This window comes from Epinephelus moara, chromosome 11, assembly GCF_006386435.1.
Source record: "Epinephelus moara isolate mb chromosome 11, YSFRI_EMoa_1.0, whole genome shotgun sequence".
Taxonomy (NCBI): domain Eukaryota; kingdom Metazoa; phylum Chordata; class Actinopteri; order Perciformes; family Serranidae; genus Epinephelus; species Epinephelus moara.
Window position 1 is genome coordinate 12,702,755 of NC_065516.1, and position 7,308 is coordinate 12,710,062.

A 7,308-nucleotide genomic window follows, 5' to 3' on the forward strand; every position below is an offset into this window, starting at 1 on the left:
GACCACGTCATCCGCAAAAAGCAGGGACGAGATCCTCCCGTCACCGAACCTGACACCCTCCACCACTCGGCTGCGCCTAGAAATTCTGTCCATAAAAGTTATGAACAGAACCGGTGACAAAGGGGAGCCCTGGCGGAATCCAACCCTCACCGGGAACAGGTCCGACTTACTGCCGGCCACGCGAACCAGACTCGTGCTCCTTAGGTACAGGGACTGGATGGCCCTTAGCAAGGGGCCGCCAACCCCATACTCCCAGAGCACCCCCCACAGGATGCCCCTGGGGACACGGTTGTAAGCCTTCTCCAAATCCACAAAACACATGTGGACTGGTTGGGCAGACTCCCATGCTCCCTCCAGCACCCTGGCGAAGGTAAAGAGCTGGTCCACGGTTCCGCGTCCGTGAAAACCACATTGTTCCTCCTCAATCTGAGGTTCAACTATCGACCGGACCCTCTTCTCCAGCACCCTGNCCCTCCAGCACCCTGGCGAAGGTAAAGAGCTGGTCCACGGTTCCGCGTCCGTGAAAACCACATTGCTCCTCCTCAATCTGAGGTTCAACTATCGACCGGACCCTCTTCTCCAGCACCCTGGAGTAGACCTTACCGGGTAGGCTGAGGAGTGTGATCCCCCTGTAAATAAATTTTGAAATTTATTATTTGAAAGGGACAGTGCAAGTTAATGAACATCACCATACGAGCAATACAATGACGTAAATATGCCAGATTGTAGCCATTGGCTAATTTCCATCTGTTGTCCCTAGCAGATGTTCCCTAGGTAAAACACAAATAAAAACAGATAATCACATTCTTAAAACAAAACAACAATACATCCACTTGATACATCTAGTAAAGTGCCGACATGCCTCAAGTACAAACAATAACAAAGTGCAATCAGTCTTAATAAAGTGCATATGGCAGTACTAAGTGCAACGGTCTGGATAACAGTAAAGTGCAGCAGTCAATAAGTAAACATGTTTCAGTATCAGTCAAATATACATTCAGTAATGTAATTCTAAATTACACCGTTTTTATATGCATTGTACCTGTAATATTTAATTATATTGCACAATAATAGCCATAACTATGTAATATTTACATGTATTGCACAATATCATACCTACACTGCAGTGTTGAGCACGTAATGCACACACACCCTAAAATACCTATTGCCCGTACACATCCTTGTAAGCTATAATAATACAAAAGCTATGGTGATAGTAATACAAGTTAGTAAGTTATATCTCCCCGATGATTGTTATATCTGATAAGAGCTATGTTACTAATAATTACGACTAGTGATATTAATTACTTTGCCCTAATTATTATGACTAATAGCTATACTAATAATAATAGCTACTAATAATAATGACTACATCCCCCGACTTATTATTAAATCTAATTGGCTATGTTAATAATAATTTCAGCTAATAATTACTAATAGTGTGTACAGGTCTGGTTTGATGATAACCAGTTCTTTAGATGCTTTTTAAAGGAGCTATAAGTGGGGCACTCTCTGACTGTGAGTGGCAGGCTGTTCCATAACCTACCACCCATGACAGACAGGGCAGCCTGGCCAAAAGTGGTCCGCCTATAAGGGACAGCACAGTCTCCTCTAACTACTGCTCTAGTGACCTTGGTTGAGGGTTGAGTGTTTGTACGTTTTATGAATTCTTTCAGCGGAGGGGGGGCCAGATCGTGTAGAGTTTTGTACATCAGACAGGCTCAGTTAGGGACTCTATATTGTCTGACTGAGGGTAGGAGGTCATATTCTAAATTAAGAATATGGGATGGATCAGTCACTATCCTCTGGGCTTGCCTAAAACAGTTTGCTCATAAATAGACTTGTAAGGTCTGATAGTCCCTTTTTCCCATAACCTTCATGGCCGTGTGCACCAGGCGAGCAAGCTCACTTTTCAGTTTTACAGTGAGGTTGCCATACCAGGCTGACATCCTGTATCGGACTAAGCTCTCTAGTTCTGCCTGGTAAAATAAAAACATGATGCTTTTGTCCACACCATACACTCTAGGTCTGCGCAAAAAATACAATCTTTGCTGTAAACGAGATCACAGACCTTCAACATGGACATTCCAACTAAAAGTGTCATCTAAGTGAACTCCGAGATACTTGTATGAGCTGACCTGCTCAACGGGGGAGTCATGTATGACAACAGGACTATAGTCCCCTACTGAACTCAGGTCTAAGACCATCTCTTTAGTTTTTTTAACATTCAAAATCAGATGGTGAGCATCACACCATTGCACAACATTTTCTATTTCAGAAAAATAGGCTGAAGGGCTTGAGTCTTTGTGCAGTAGGCTGAGGATGGTGGCATCATCAGAAAATTTAAAAACAAGGTTCCCTGGGTGGCTGTACATTCATTTGTTTAAAGTGTAAAAAGGACCAGGGAGCTAACACAACCCTGCGGGGCACCTGTGCTGATTGATTTGCATTCTGAGAGGGTGTTATTGACTCTTACCTGCTGACTTCGATCAGTTAAAAAGGAAAAATACCACTTGACTAAAAAAAGGGTTGACACTCATCTGCCTTATTTTTGAGATGAGCAGATGGGGTTGAAGTGTATTAAAAGCTGAGCTAAAATCAATAAATAAAATCCGAGCGTGTGCTTTTGGGCATTCCAAGTGCTTGACAGTGAAGTGGGTGATGCTGTTGATGGCATCATCAGTACCTCTCCCTTGCCTATAAGCAAACTGGTATGGGTCAAGTGCCAAATTGACCTCTGCCTTAAGCACAGACAACATGTATTTCTCAAAACTTTTCATAACAATTGAAGTCAGGGCCACAGGTCTAAAATCATTATCAGCTGGACACGGTTTCTTAGCTACAGGGACTATGGTGGATTTTTTCCAAAGGGCAGGAACAGTGTGTGAATCCACAGACTGCTGGAAGATAGGGCACCAAGCTGGAGTGAGCTCTTCTGCACATGCCTTTAAGAGCAGTGCAGAAATGCCATCAGGGCCAGTGGATTTTTTAGTGTACACATGTTTAAAGATGGACTGAATCCTGTGTGGGTCAATTACAATCCTACAAGTAGCATCAGTTAAAATAGTTTCCATAACATTATTACATTCCTCAGAAAAGTCATGGTTTTAAAACATGAGAAAAAAGTCATTCAGTTTGTTTACTTTCCCCAGATCATCATCAGTACTGAGGCGCTTCTTAGTGGTATTCATATTTGTATTTGATGGGATGGAATCATACATAGAAAAAGGAGCAAAGCTTAAGGAAACATCCAAACCTTTCAATCCTGATGAATTTAATTCCTTACCAGAGGCTGCAAGGAAAAACACTGATTTGACCTTTACACAGGACAATGCACAAGCTCTCTCCCAACCAAGTCAACAAGCATCTGAAAAAGTAAACAAGTCAAAGGTTAAAGCCACAAAATCTCAAGCACATGGAGCAACAATTCAACACGTGGATTCTGGTCTGTTGATATCATCTTCTAACAATCAGGATGATAATTTCTACAGTTCGTTGAATAGACAAAATGAGATAACAGCAATCGGCAACAGCAAAACTCTAATTCTCTCATATAGAGCATTCATCAGAGCATTTCAACATTGTGTAGGAGAAAAAGCCCAACAATAAGGGTGATTGTCTGTACTTCCTCCAGCAGTATACAAGAGGGCAGCCACAAGATCTTGTACGTAGCTGCCAACATATGGCTCCTGACAGATCATATGCAAGGGCGATGGAACATTTTATGATGATAACTGTTCTTTATAGAGGCGTCTCGGTTTGGAATTATGCTCCCTACTAGCATTAGACAGATTTATAATAGATATTCCTTCAAAGAGTCACTAAAACTACAACTGATGAATCACCTGTAAATTTTGTTATGGCAGTTCTGGAGCATTTTTGTGAATTTTATCTTATTTCATTTACTTGGTGCATTGAGTTTATGACAATTTTGTTTTTCTTACTCTGTTTTTGTCCTAATTTTGGGTTGATATTGAATTCTATTGTCTCATTGATTTTGTGTGATTTTAAATTGATGTACTTTTAATGTTGTTTTGTGAGTGGACCCCAGGAAGACTAGCGACCACTTTGTGGAAGCTAATGGGGATCCGAATAAACAATAAAGAATGGTAAGCTGGAGCGTTCATGTTGACCACTTGTGTAACAGATTAGCACAGAGGCTCCACTTTCTTCGGAGGCTACAATGCCGTATTAGCAAGCATTATAAGATATGGTATGGCAGTGGGGTTCAGCTCCCTTACAGTCAAGGCTAGACTTCAAAAAATGGTGACAACTGCCATGAAGTTAATAGGGAAACATGACCAAATCCAATCTCTCCCGTCAGTTTATGAGGGCGCAGTAGTCAGACAAGCCAAAAAAAATCCTGAGTGATCCCTCACATGTTCTTTTTTCCAATATGAACTGTTACCGTTGGGGAGGCACTACAGAGCCAGCAGATTAAGAGTAACCGTTTTAAACTGTCCTTTATCCCCACCTCCATCTCACTACTTAGTAAACAAATACATACTTCTGATGCCGATAGCACCTTCCACCCCTCCCCTCTCCCTACTAGGGTAGTGGAGAGGCCTACTGCTGTGGATCCACTACCCTAGGCCCTACTACAGGTTTTTTATTGCACTTTTTATAATTACCTCCTGGGCTAGTGCAACCTTAAGGGGCTTTTATTCTTTTAGCCTTACCTGATATGTAAAGTTGTTATTTATTTCATCCAGTTGTCCTAATTGCACTATTATGTTATTCAGATCTGCACCTTGCATACTACATGGTTGTCTACTGTGTGTCTTGTTTGTATATGATGGTTGTAACTGCTAGGCAGCTATGTTGCACTATGTGCCCCAAACAGGTTTCCCACTTGAGACAATAAAGTTTATCTTATCTTACCTTATCTTAAAACTGCTGGCCCAATTTCCATGACACTGGCTGAAAGGGTGTGGCACGGCCTAAGGAACAATCCTTTAAATTTTTGAGCAGATCCGAATCACAGGGTCAATACATATACTATTTTTCACTCTAACTAACATTGGGAGGTAGGGCATTTGGCCTTGGCGTAGGCCCTTCTAGTTACAGACATTGTTACAACTTGCAAATGAAACAAATGAGACAGTGTTCCAGGTCATTGATAGATTGTCGTGTCAGCCTTATTATAGATAATTGTGGCCCCTGTAGTCTGTGGTTGAATGTAACCAAGTACATTCACTGAAATACTCTACTTTATTGACATACTCGTGCTTTACCTGAGTGCTTCCATGCTACTGTATGCTACTTTGTCCAATGCTCAGAAAATTAAGGGAACATTTAAATCACACATCTGAAGATGAAAATCTTTACTGATGTACATTGTATAATTTGTCGAGAGCAAAGTGACGCAACAATGGTCAATGGAGACCTGTGCTCACAGCCCAGCACTGTGCAGCTTGATTGAACACCAGAATTGGCAGGTCTGCCACTGGCGCCCCTTTCTCTTCACAGATGAGAGCAGGTTCACACTGAGCACATGTGACAGGAGTGAAAGAGTTTGGAGATGACACGGTGAACGTTATGCTGCCTGTACCATCATCCAGCGTGACCGGTTTGGTGGTGGGTCAGTGATGGTGTGGGGGGCATATCCTTGGAGGGTCGCATAGACCTCCTTGTCATAGCCAACAGCACTCTGACTGCTGTTAGGTGCCGGGATTAAATCTTTAGAGTGATTGTTAGACCTTACACTAGTGCAGTGGGCCCTGGGTTCCTCCTGGTGTAGGACAATGCCCAGCCTCATGTGGCCAGAGTGTGTAGGCAACTCCTGGATGATGAAGGCATTGATGCCATCGACTGGCCCTCTCGTTCCCCTGACCTAAATCCAATTGAGCACCTATGGGACATTATGTATTGGTACATCCGCTGCTGCCAAGTACCGCCACAGACTGTCTGGGCACTCACTGATGCCCTGATCCAGATCTGGGATGAGATCCCCAGGACACCATCTGCTGACTCATTAGGAGCATGCCCAGACTTTGTCGAAAGTGCGTGCAGGCATGCGGGGGCCATACACACTGAATAGTAGTAGTAGTAGTAGTACTAGTAAATGCCCATAGACCCCCATGGTAAACCCACCGTTTACATTGTATTAAGGCCTAAAGTTACTCATAATTAAGGCTTGGCTGCTTTACGCAACAGACTGGCTGCTATTAGTGTCCTCGGCTTCTCAGTCAGGTCCACCTCTTGCTCCTCCACAGCTCCAGCCTCTCACCCAAATATGGTCACTCCTGGCTCCAAAAACACCCAAGATGGCGAGGGCCAAAATGCCGAACTCGAGGCTTCAGAACAGGAGTCCATAAACCAATGCATGACGTGACATTCTGCAGAAATGAGTCCGGTTTTGGTAAGATGCCAGAAACAAGGTCTGTGATTTACACAATTTTAAGAGACTTTTATGTTTTGTTCTAAGGCATAAAATACATCAGTAAATACCCAACTCATGATTTTTGAAGCTTTTGCATATCTTATAAAAGGCGGTTGCTAACAAATGGCTAAATTAGACCACAGATTGCCTTCACACTGAACATGACTTCACAGCCTTGTTTTGGAAGGGACCCTAAGTCATTCACCCGTGGTGGTGTTCGTTTATAGTCTAATGTTAGCTTTTTACTTCTGGCAAAGGCATTCCAGCTTAAAAAATCATAAAAGTGGAGTTCATTTGTGAAGATTATCTTAAGGAACAAAATGTATGAATATCAAACTTTGGTTTGCCACAGAGCATATTTCCTGCAATAATCCAAAATCCAAATCCCATTGGCTTTTTGTTGAGGGAACCAAGCTGACTTAAATGAAGGATCTGAGTACTTCTTCCATCTCTGCCTGTAGTAGAGTATATTTAGTGTATACAGTCTTTAGTCTGTCTGAAAAGAGAGCCAGGTAAGTTAAGATAAGGCCAAGATGAACTGTTCTAATTTGTGTGTTTGCTTTTGGGATTCAGTTGTCTAAGTAAAAGCTGAACATTTGTGTTAACAGAACCCTCAAAGGCCTGCAGCTCCAACCGCTACTCTCTTCTTATCTACATACATATACATAGTAGTCAGTTGTAGGATAAAAAAGGACACGTCTGTGAAAATTATCTTTACTTTCATCCAGGGTATCCGCGGATCCTTGAAAAGTCTTAAAAAGTCTTAAATTCATGTATCTAAAAGTAAGGCCTGAAAATGTCTTAAATTCATTAGAAATGTCTCAGATTGGTCTTAAATTCATTACTCAAAGGTCTTAAAATTGTTGCGGAAGGAATATTTAATCTGACTTTATTTCTTTTCTTTTTTTTATTCTCGCGGCACTTTT

At 42.1% G+C, this 7,308-nt stretch overlaps 1 protein-coding gene across 2 annotated transcripts in view; it reads left to right on the forward strand.

The window, feature by feature from the left end:
• LOC126397387 (coiled-coil domain-containing protein 106-like) overlaps positions 1 to 7,308 on the forward strand; it is a 68,989-nt gene that overhangs the window by 52,894 nt on the left and 8,787 nt on the right. The window lies entirely within an intron of this gene.